This window comes from Hibiscus syriacus, unplaced genomic scaffold (assembly GCF_006381635.1).
Source record: "Hibiscus syriacus cultivar Baekdansim isolate YM2019G1 unplaced genomic scaffold, ASM638163v2 tig00113725_pilon, whole genome shotgun sequence".
Taxonomy (NCBI): domain Eukaryota; kingdom Viridiplantae; phylum Streptophyta; class Magnoliopsida; order Malvales; family Malvaceae; genus Hibiscus; species Hibiscus syriacus.
Genome location: NW_024063471.1, coordinates 9,829,626 through 9,842,697, shown reverse-complemented (window position 1 = coordinate 9,842,697; position 13,072 = coordinate 9,829,626).

Below are 13,072 nucleotides of genomic sequence, written 5' to 3'. Positions count from 1 at the left end.
ATAATAATATAATAATATATATAATATATAATTAAAAACGAAAAATGGACGAAAATGAAAGTTGAGAACTGCCCCTCTTTGCTCATTTTTATGTTAACAAGAATGAAGCAAAGATGAAAAGACAATAAATTTTCGTCATACTGACTTAAATCAACAATGAAAACATCCTACCCAGAGGTTTTACAAATGACCCAGAGGCTTTACAAATTACCCTGAGGATTTAATTTTCTAAAAAATTAAATGAGAAACTTTGAAAATCTCTTTCTCATTTTCATGTGAAAATATCCTACCCTGAAGTTTTGCAGATGACCCGGAGGCTTTACAAATTACCCTGAGGATTTAATTTTCTAGAAAATTAAATAAAAAACTTTGAAAATCTCTTTCTCATTTTCATGCGAAAATATCATACCCTGAAGTTTTACAGATGACCCGGAGGCTTTACAAATTACCCGAAGGATTTAATTTTCTAGAACATTAAATGAAAAACTTTGAAAATCACTTTCTCATTTTTTAAACAACTGGTTGGTTGGGCATGCCCAAAAAATAATGCTTCATTTGTGGATTGCATCCATCTATTCTTCAGATATTTTCCTTTCCTAACATGATTTCTTCGTTTATGATTTGGATTGTACCTTCCATAAGGTATTTTGTCTGTGCATCTTTATGTGAAAAATGTATTTATGCAAATGTAATCAAATATATAAATGAAATGCATGATATTTTATGCAAATGATATTCTTATGAATGCAAAATGTTGATTCAATCTTCATCTGAATCCAAATCTTGATCTTCTTCCACTTAATTATTCATTTCCAAAGATTTCTTCAAATATCAGTGTAGCAACTTATGCTATCAAACTTGTATTTCCCAAAGAATCATCTTATCAACTTGTATCTTGGTGTCTTCTTTTGCCTTCAGAAGAACTGTTTTATTCCTGGGATTTTTGCCATACTCAGAATTATGACCTTGTTGCCCCACTTTGTTCTTGATAACATCAGATGTCTTTACTTGAACTTGTGTAGAAATCCAAAAAAGTTTTTCATCTGAAAAGAAAATATATCATCTTCGCTTGTGTAGATGTGCCAAATTTAGCAGAGATTAATCAGGATATCAACCACGTCTGTTATGATTTGACTCTTGAAACACTTCACAAGAAGGATTTATCCTAATTCATTGCATGTCTCCACATCTAATCAAATCTTAAACAAGGTTATTTAAACCATATCATATTAAGATGTTTAACAACCCCTCGTTCAATCTTAGTTAACTCCACTAGTTTCTTGTTGTTAAAGTTCCAACGTTTTTTATGGAAAAAATCCTTATCATTATTCATTTCTTATGAATCTTGGAGTTGAGGACAAACTTCATCTTAAGTCAACCACATGATCGTAACATTGGTTCAGCACCATAATCACTGGTTCGTAAAACATTTGACAACACAGTCATCATTTCCTGTGATTTATGCCTAGATTTCTCAACCAATGAACTCTTTGCATGATGTTTAGAGCTTTTGTATGATGCCACAATGATATTCCAGTAAGAATACAAGTGAGATGCTTTAACTTGTTAGCATTATATCAGGGAACATTTGACAACACATTCATCATTTCACGTGACTCCTATGGGGATAATGTAATCACATGGTGGATAAAATAGTCATGTATGGTTAACTCCACTATCATTGTTTCACCATTTTCATTCTTCATACCTTTTTGTCTCATTGGAAATATTTGCTTAAATCAAATACCTTTCTTTTCTAGATGATACGGGCCCTCAGCATGCCTCCATCATTTGCTTCTTGTTAATGTGATCCTTCAAAAATATCCCACATGGATCATTTCTATTTAAAATGCCCCAGCGTTCTATTTCTGATTGGAATGAGCCTTCATATTTCTGACTGGAAATGGGCCTTTAGCATACCCCAACCTTTCTCTGTGAATGTGAGCCTTTAAGATAACTAAATATGCTAAGTTATAAGGCTTACTCTCAATGTCCATTTAATTTGAATCTCATGAACCTTACAAGGTCCAATCTTTGATTCTGCCCCATCGTGGGTACTCATGGCTTGATTCGTGCTCAAATCTCTTTATCTGGAATGCTCTTATTTTGTTATTACTAAACAACATTGTCATCAAGTAACTTGAGGGATTCTCTTCATGTCGTCACAAACTTAATGAGTAACCAATTCTTCTGACAGAAATGTTTGAGATATGTGTATCTTCTGAATGAAGTAATCATCTTTTTCTTGATTGGTAATCACACAGGGAATATTATAAATCCAATTCCCCAGCCTTTCGATTTTTCAGGCCACTTGCTTTCAAGAATGTGAAATGTTTCATCGTTCTGGCCTTACTTATTCATTTTTTCAAATAAAGGTAGAATAAACATAAACTTTCTTTAGGGATCTTTCTTTTTTTAGACTGTCCTATTTGAAAATGTTCTTCCTCCTTTCTTATCAAAGAATGAAAGAAATATTGTCCCTTACAGGTTCATAATATAATCAAATCACAAGCATGAATTCAAAGAACATCAAAAGAATTAACAACTTTTACTATTTCAAAGTTATAGTTCTTTGACAAGCATCGAGATTGAGAGGTTAGTTTCAGGTTGGCTTCCCTATTTTCTATGGTTATATCTTAGTGAAGATGTCACCCCCCTCTCACTCTTTATGAACATTGTCACATGCCTTACTTTCTGGAATTGGTATTTTTAACTGGATGTGTACAAAATGACACAACTAGCATAACAGTTACTACACCTTCTAGAATACTTCCATTTTAATTCTCTGAAATCTTTGATTCTACCCAAAGCAGTGTGAAAATATCAGTCTAACAATGAAATTTCTACGTACACGTATATGAAGTAGACTATAACAGATATTATTTAATTCCCTTACAACAACTTCCTTTTTTGTAACCTATTGTCATTTTGGCTAGCTGAATTCATATTTTTTTGAAATTAGCCTTCATTGGGTTAGCTGAAGAGTTCATTTCATCACAAAATCTTCGACTTGACAATCACAGAGGAGTAAACACTGAACTGCCAAGTTTCCGAACAATGTCATGTTTTGAACATAATCTATTCATAAAGCCGGGGCTTTTGAGTTTCCTCTAGAACAAATTGCCTTAGTGGAATAGCTCAACTCTATTGCATATATAGCTCTTACCTTTTTTAGGAGAACCTGTTATAGTCTATGTGTTTGGTGAAAATCAGAGAATATCATCACCAAATTTCAATTCCCAAGCAACTGACTCAGATTAGATTTATAAAAGTTTCATCGTCGAACCTCATCAATAAAAGAGTAATCTAGTCAACTTTGCAATGTCATACAAAGTTGCCCCACTTTGTACACTTTTATATGTAAATACCAAGACTTTTGTCTAATTCCTTACATTGGAGAAAGCTCTCTCATATTTATAAGAGGGTGTAATGTCGGAGTATATTTCTTCTGAGGTAAGGTCAGGGTCCTTTTTTTACTGGTGTTCAATCTTGATACTTTGTCAAAGATGTATATCTCTAATTGTAAAGAGTTTTCAATCTAGTGATATCCAAAGAACTGCAAGATTGCAAAATTGATTCAATGCTCATATCCTTAAAAGCAACACAAATTTATTTATTATAAAAAAGTGGAGAAATGAACAACAACATGTCCAAACAATAAGCTACAAAATAAGATAAAGTTCCATGACTGGTGAAATGATCTCTTCTTGATCAGGATGCCCCATTATTCATCCAATGTGATGACAAATGACTTAATCATGCTTTGATGTCCCCACTTGAGTTTGTCATCCATTGTTCCACTAATTCTCGTGTCAATGTCCCATTATCAATAAGTAACTCTATCTCCTTTAATAGTGACCTAAAATTTCCTGTAGAATGCCCATATACACCTAAGTGGAAATCACAAACACTATCTCAATCATAACTATGAGCAGAAGGGTTTGGTGTCACTTTCATTGGCCTTGATGTGATGTATTGACCCTTAATCAAATGAGGGTACAAATCTAAGATAGAAATTTAGAACACCTCCAAAGTATTTCTTAATCGTGAGATTTTCTTTGGTCAGTCTAAACCACTAATTATTCCTTTTTTTTGCAGTTACAGGGACTCTGGATCTGACATTCATTCACATCATCAACTTTTTCTTTTTGATCAGGTGGGCTTTTGGATGTGACATTTAATTTTCCTTATTTGATTGCATTTTCAATCAATTCTCCACTTGTCACAAGATACTTAAATTCATCCTTTGCACTTGCCATCATTAACTCATAAAAAGGAGCTGGAAGGGAATCATGAAACATACATGATATCTCTTCTTCTATCATGAGAGGTTGAACTTGTGCTGTCACTTTTCTCCATCTTAAGGCATATTCTTTAAATCTTTCATTGGCTTTCATTCTTATTTCTTGAAGATTTTTACATTTGGGAGCTAAACTTTTAACATATCGATATTGTCCCAAAAATACATCAGCCAAATCAATCCATCCCTTGATTTGTTCTTGATTCAAATGATTGTACCATACTACCGCTGGCCCAAAGAGACTATTATGGAAAGAGTGAATTAACAAATCATCAAAATTTAGATACCCTTTCTTTTTTCTGCAAAATATTCTCAAGTGGATTAAGGGACAACTGGTGCCATCATATTTCTCAAAATCGGATATCTTGAATTTATGGGGGATAACCAGATCTGGAATCAAACTGAGTTCTCTTGCTTCTAGTTCTTTGTAGGAGGCATTAACACCTTTCATATTTCTAATTTCTTCCTCCACTTACTTGAATTTATCCTCATATTGTGCATAGTTAATGACGATATTCTTTAGGTTCAAGTGGGATGCCCCAGGGTATGTTATCATTTTTGATGCATTAATATGATAGCATTGTTGCTCTTTAGCGGTCATCTCTTCTTCATCAGCAGTCTTAGTTTCCATATGACTCAATCCATCTTGTAGATATCTCAATGTTTCATTACTCGTATCTTGATGTAATCCGTCAAACTGTTCTTGTAGCTGATCTTGTGATCCCTCATGAAATTACCTCATTGCTTCCATGATGATGACACAGTAATATGAATGAATGATCTAGGTTTTACTGTTACAAAACCTTTCATGAATTATTTACATGCTTTTATAATTAATGTATGTAACAATACTTAAATAAATTATTGAAATGTAAATGTGAAAATATAGAAATGAGAATGCAAAATGCAATGCAAATGTATGTATGCAAAAGGTATCATTCCAGAGTGATTATCTTAAAACAACTTTTATTGAACACAAAAGTTTCGATACATCAAATAAACTTTACATATAAGGGATAGCTTTCACTCATAATTTCTCTATTTCACTTAAAAGCCAAGTTAACTTCTATTCATGCTCAGGTGTAGAGTTGTCAATCTGCTTTAACTCTTGAGTAAAGTCAGCTAAATCAATCAGTTTATGAGCCACATTTCTAACTTGGGCAGCAACTTCATTAATGACATTATATTTTTCCTTCAGCTTACATGTTAATTCCTGGATTTGTAAACAATACTGTTCATTTTTTCTTGTAAGGAAATCTTTGTGGTCAATAAGTTCTTATACATGATCCAAAAATGTCATCAATTTCTTATTTTTGGCTTTAGTGTCTTCTAGTTCAACTTTAATTCTACACTGGTGGATATGATATGAATCCTCCATTTTGATTATGACCTTATTCAAAATTTGATTTTCGGCATGGCATATTTCCAACTTGATGTCGGCTGTATCGCGCATTTCTTCTGCAATCCGTAGATCATAAGAAAACTTCTTGTCCCGATCTTCGTGTTTCTTGCAATTCTTTTTCAGTTTAGTAACCCCTATTATCCACTTTTCCAGGGTATTTCCTAAACCAACCTTTTGAAGGGCTTAACCGATCCTTTGGAGATCCTCACGCATGATTTACATTTCTGCCCTTATTTTATCATTTTTAGTTTTCAAATGACATATTTGAGCCTCATTCTTCAGAAAATCTTTTTCCTTCTGGATGCCTCCACTGATACTCTTACCTTTGAATACCTTTGGTATCAACCTGCTACGATAATTAGTGACCAAACTAGGTCGATCTTTTACCTCGTACTCTAAAATCCCATACTCCAAGAGAAGTTTGACTCGATGTTTGAAAGCAGTACATTTCTCAATGGAATGTCCTTGAATGCCAGTATGATATTCATAATGAACATTACCATCATACCAATTTGGATAAGGAGGTTGCCAAGGTTTCACATATTGTGGAGTCACTTCTCTCACTTCTAGTAGCTATTCATACAAATCCTTACATGATGTAGGGATATCATCAAAATGAGAACCTCCTTTCATTTTGGATTAATCCTGGGTTTTTGGGAAATGACTTTTAAATAATGATAAATTATGATTGCATGATTTCTTCTCATTTCTGGGAACTTTTACAATTATTTCCTTAGGGTCTCCTGACAAATTATTGGTACGGATGGTAAATGTGCAGAATTTCTCACATTGATTAGGGTCAGAAGTCCCTTGTATATATGAGATTGCAGGATTAGGTTCATTGGGCTCTTTTTTTTATGCAAGAGTCTCTTTTTCATTGTTCAAAACATAATTCTATCCATCATCTTGGACTTTTGCTCTCTTATCTCTCGTATTTCATTTTTTTCTTCAGCGGACATATGATCTTTGGGCACATGACTCTCTTCTATCCTCGGAGTTCCCTCATGATACCATTCATTGGTTGTGTTAAAGTTTACTTGATCATGAAACCCTTTCTCAATAATAAAAATCTTTTATTTTGATGATCACTCTCAAATAAACACCTTTGATCATGTCATGATTATGCAATGCAAGAAAAATAAATTAATATAAACAAGTTAGAGCAAAATAAAATGTATCTAAATAGAAGATAAGAAATGGTTAATCCCAATTAATAGAAAGAAAAGATCATATACATCCTAACTTCATGCTTTCTAGTTCCATGCTTTGTCTGGAAAAATAAACCTAACCGCATGATTTCTAGTTCACATGCATTTATTCAGAAAATAAAGCAATACTAAATAAATCAAAAGACTCAACATGCTTTTCCTTGTGTGCTATCCTTACAAGACTTAATTGGGTTAGGTTCTGACTAGACTCAAGTTCTAGGGTTTTACTATATGCTAGGTTTTGGCTCTAAGGTAAAAAGGGTCAATAAATTGTCCTTTGTTGGTGCCCCTTGGACTGCTAAGCCCTCAATCCTGGTCCATTACAGACTTTAGGATAGAGTTCAATTCGAAGGAACACACTTCCTTATGTCTATACGGAGGTGAAAACCACACGAGGAACATAAGGCTTGAGTTCAAATAATGGTCCCCTATCCCATACGGAGGTGAAAACCACACGAGGGAGTAGTTTCTCATTCGAACTAAATAGGATAAGAGCATGGTTTTAGCTCATGTAATGAATGTAGTGTACAGTGGGTGAGGAAAAACATAAAAGAGAATAAAATAATATACATCATATTATTTTATTCTAAAGACTTTAATTAAATCTATACACATAAAAAACAAAAGTCAGTATAATTAATAAACTAATTAAAGGATAAAAAACTAAATTTAAATCAAATTTATAATTTTATTGCAAAGACAAATAATTAATAAACTCGTGGCTTGACTCTCTTTTAAAATATCCCCAGCGGAGTCGCCAAGCTGTTGAAACATTTCTCTGCCTGGCGACAGAGAGTGCAAATAGTACACCCCAAAGGTATAACTAGTCTCGAAAAAGTGAGTGTTTATCTTCCTTGAATCAGATGAAACACTAAGTTGTAGAGTCACCACCAATCTTTTAATATGGTGAGATTGGTCACCTAAGTATTATATTATTCTAATAAAATTTCTAAGAATATTATTAAAATAATACAACAAGGGGTATGTTTACCAGAAAAATAAGTTCGGGAGTCAGTTATGTATGGGGAAGGATTAACATCCCCACAACGCCCAAAATTTGGTACCGGTGTTTATTAATTAGTGTCTTTGCAATAAATCATGAATTTGTATTAATTTACAAATGATTTAAATAAATAATACTAAATAATACTTAATATAAATATTAATAATCCTATTATAATATTTAAATATTAAAACTATTAAAATATAAAATTATCTTATTATATATAAGTATACTAATATTATAATTAAACTTATAATAATAATTAATAATTATAATATAAAATATTAAAATTTATCAACCTAATTCGAAATAATATTAAAATAGTGACTAATTATACAATTTAACCTAAATTAATAACACAGGTCGAAATGTAAATTATAAAGACATAAAGGATTAAATAAGTAATTTTACCCTAAAGTATATATATACAGGCGTTAGTATTAAAACATAAATAATCAAAATTAAAGGACATAATTAAAATGCATTAAACCTGTTTTCGGGACCAAAATAGAAGATTACAAAATTTGAGGTACTACTTATGTGATTTACCCCACGCGAAAAATGCCCCTAGGTCCCTTGCTAAACGACGTCGTTTAGCTAAATGTATAAATACTCATGTGACCGACCTCTTACCCTTACTATCTTCATTTTCTTATTTTTTGTTCTCTCTCTAAAGAAAGAACTCTCTCGCATCTCTCTAAAACATCCCACCGGCAGGATGGCCGACCACCAGTCGGCAGGCTATCACCGCCGTCTTCCGTCTCTACCGACCACCGTCCATGGTGGCCGGAGATATGAAATTACACCAAAATGAAGCTCTCTCGACCCTAATCACTATTTTGAGCTTCTTTTATCCTAGAAACCTTCTAATCGGTCGAGATATAAGATTTTTATCTTCGAAATTCGGAGGATTCTGGCAATAATCAGCCTCTTCGAGGGTGAATTCCCCTTTCCATTCCTTTTATGCTTTTAAATATCTTGTTGTGGTTCATTATTTGCTTGCTCTGTTATCGTCCTTTTGAATTGTTTATTGTTGTGATCTCTCTGCTTGTTTCGTTTTTCTCCCGTTCTTGTTGTGTGTCCTCTTTTCTTTGCAGGGTCGACCTTTTATAGGCCTTGGAAATCGACCATCATGATGAACCCTATCGGTGAGTCACCGAACCTATGGTGGTGACTCACCATAGGTTGATGCATTGTGCAATCCATATTTTCCTTCTAGATACTTATGGTAAGCTCTAGTGAGGTGGCGATAGCGTGGCAACAGGCGGTTGGAGCACCTGAAGGCGGCGACCGAACATAGCCCTAGGGTTATGATACCCTAGGGTGTCTTCTTAGAAGAAATCTGTTGTGAGAGATAGTGGATGAAGTTGATGAGTAAGAACCCTAATCGGGTTTGGGCCTTCTCGGGCCAACTTGTTGTTTGGGTCTGGATCGGGTCAGAATCTGCTGGGTCGGATCTACTTGTTTAGCTTCCGGGTCTGTTGTAATTGGGCCTTCGGGTCTTCATTTGCTTGTTTATTGGGCCTCCGATTTGTAAATCAATTGGGCCTCTGGTCTTGTATATAATGTAAAAATAATAATACTTTATATATAAATTTAGTAATATTAATATAATAATAATTTATATAATATATAATTAAAAACAAAAAATGGATGAAAATGACCGCGATATCGATTCCCAAATTATTCGAGGCAAACGTTTTTACAAAATCCTGATTTTTTAATCGACGTGCAGATTTTAAAAAGGAAGTAACTCCATTGAGGACATTTGAGAGCCAGGACATTAAACAATGAATTAGTTGTCTTTACAATAAAAATTGTAAATTCATCGTAATTTAATTTGAGATCCTTGGGTGTTTTGATTTGTTTTATGTTTATAATTTGATTAACCGCTAAATAGTTGTACTGATTAGTTTGCTAATGTTTTAAGATTAAATTAATGTTCAAGGATTTGAGAACTATGTTTTGTGTTGTTTGTGTTATTTTCGCTTTTCCTCACACTGCACAATTGCATTGACATAACATGAGCTAAAACCCCGCTCTATCCCACTTAAGTGGGAGTGAGAAACTACTCTCTCGTGATGGTTTTCACATTTGCATGGGATAGTTAATCGCTCCCGGGGCAGACATTTTATGGTCCTTGTGATGGTAATTGCCTTCGTACAGACATAGGGAGGTGTATCCACTCGAATTGAAATCGATCTGTATAAACATGTCATGGGCCAAGATTGAGGGTATGACAGCCCAAGGGGGCACCAAAAAGGATAATTCGAGTACCTCTTGCCCTAGAGATGAACCCAACATATTGTGAGCCCAGGACTATAGAGCTTGACATACCCTTAGAAATCCCGTAAGGAGTGTACACAAGGAAAATCTTCTATGAGTCTTTGGTAGAATAATTTGATGTTTTGAATAAATACCTGAGAACTAGATATCATCCGATTAAGTTTTTTTTTTCAAACAAGAATGCAAAATAGATATCACGCGGTTAGGATTTTTTGTGAATAACAAAACATGTGGGTAGAAAGCATGTTTAGGTAGGATTTATTATACCATGTATGGTTAGTCAACCCATGAGGGCGAGTTTTATTTGATGCTTATAATACTTACTATCTTGTTGTTTATCTTATGTGTATTAACACATTTTTTTTGTTTACTTTATTTTGGTTTTATTTTCTTACATTTGCATCTTCATGTCATCCAAAGGTGTTAATTCGTAAGTTATTGACTAAATAGAAGGGTGTTTATAAAGAGATATGGAACTCTTAGCCATGTAGTAAAAACCAGGATATCTAAGAATGTTCTAAAGATCCATGAAGAAAAACATTTGATGAATAAAGAAATTTAAAGTTGGTTGAAGACTTCTTTTGAAGGCACCAAAGCTAAGATTCTTTCTTAGGAGATGCGGTAAAATAAAGAATGAGAAGACTCTTCAACAACAAGAAATTTAAGGGAATCAGGTGTCATCAAATGTGATAAAGTACACTGACAACTTTGGGTGCAATGTTAGATCTCGTGAAGAGTACAACTCAAGGAAATGAAGAAATGAAGAATCATAATTTTATTTTGACTACCGAGTGTAATGAACCATTGTTGTCTAAATGAAGGTTATTCTATGGTGGTCACTTATGGAATTAACACCTTTTGGATTTGCATTTTGAATCTACATTTGCATTCGCACTGTTTTAATTTAAGAATTTTTACATGTATCAATCCTGGAGTATGTGGTAATTTGTGGAGGACTCCTTGACAAAAATATTAAAGGTAAATTGAAGCCACCCCGTTCGTACCTAGAAAAGAATTGAGAGCCTTGGATATGAAGCTTGGGGCATGCCACTAACAACTATGGGGTACTAAAAAGCAAGGTTTAGAATTTGATCAATTCAGGGGCATGGACTTTAATGAGTAATAGGGCATTCTAATTCTAATCAATAAGATATCCTTTCCTTCCATCATAAAGCTTTTTTTGCATTTGCATTATTTTGTTTGAACTTGTTTTTGTTATTTATCTCTTTATTTACTTAAATATTTTGTAAAAATATTTGGTGATTGAACTTATGCTATTTTTGAAGGTTATGAGCAATGAATATAATTTTTAATCTTGAAGTTCTTTTAATATTGATCAATTAAAGATTCTTTTGTTTTTTTCAATAATTATAGATTTTTGGAAACTGACAAGATTAGACCTTTCGTATCCCGTCCGAAGACAAAAATACAATCACTTTATTATTTACCTTGACATTATCTCTATTTGAGACCCCAAAGTCATACCATTACCTTTTTGGAGAATCCAAATTCATACTTTTACCTTCTCGGGTAGAGTAAATCTTTTTATAACATTAGCTTTCTCCATATATATGAATTCAAAGTCACACCCTCATATTTTAAGACAAAAAAATCCTCATTTTTACGCCAATACAACCTGAAGGACTTAAGTGTAAAACTTTCATTTGTTATTGAATCTTTCTGCAAGAAGAGATGAAACGAGGCATCTTGAATCAACTTTCCAAAGATTAGGCATGAATAATTGGAGCATACCATGAGCAAGAAGAAGAAGAGAAAATAAATAGAATGATTGAAATAATTCTATCATGTATTAATTACATTGTTTTCATGTGAATAAAAGTTAATCATGAATATTCATCCCCTGGGGATACTTTGTTTTGCAAGGACTTATGTGTATGAAATGATGAACGACCTTCTTTCATTTATCCCTTCACAAAAATAGAAAATATATCCTTTGTTGCCCCCATTTGAGCTTGAATTATTTTTCTTCTGATTCAACCCTAACTAAGGATCACCCTCCACATTGGGGGTAAGGTGATGGAAATTTGCTCACATGAGTGAAGACCATCAATTTATGTTTTATTACAAAGGCAAACCCTTGTGAAATGAAGTGAGAAATAACAAGACACTACAAGGTAGACCAATAAAAAATGCTTGAAGATCAAATCAAAGTGAGAACAAAAAGATGTTCGAATTCAAGAAACAATTTATACTCATATAAAAGTGTAGAATTCTTCAAATAAAGAGGACAAGAAGGTGTTCAAAGTAATTAAAGTCCTAAACTCATCCAATAAATTCATATTCAAGAAAAAAAAAGATAAAAAAAAAGATAGAAAAAAGAAAGAAAAAAATAAAAAAGAAATGAAAAATAAGAAAAGAAAAATGGAAGAAAAAAGGTATAGAAAAAAAAGAGGAAGATGAAGAAGAAGAAGAAGAAGAAGAAAGAAAATAAAGCAAGCATTTAAAGATGAGGGACTCATTAGATTTCAAGCCACAAGGTTGATCAAGTAAAATCGTTTCAAAGATCCAATTCACAAGAAGATTATATAACACCAAATGAAAGAAAAAGAAAATAAAAGACATATTACAAGCAGATTTAAATCGAGCAAGACAAGATTTAAGATATCAAAACGAAATGATCATTGGTTTATTTATCCTTAAATACTTGTTTAGGCCTTTTTATCTATTTCTCTCGTAGCTGTGAACCATAGCTAACAATACGTGCCTAAAAAGTCCCTTCTAATCATACATGGAGTTCTAAGCAGAAAAGACTGTTTTCAGATTTTATTCTACCTCTCAGAATTAATTTTTTATTTGCAAAAGGTTCTCTAAAATCTTCAATGCATGATAGGAAAATTGACAAAGGGACGTTC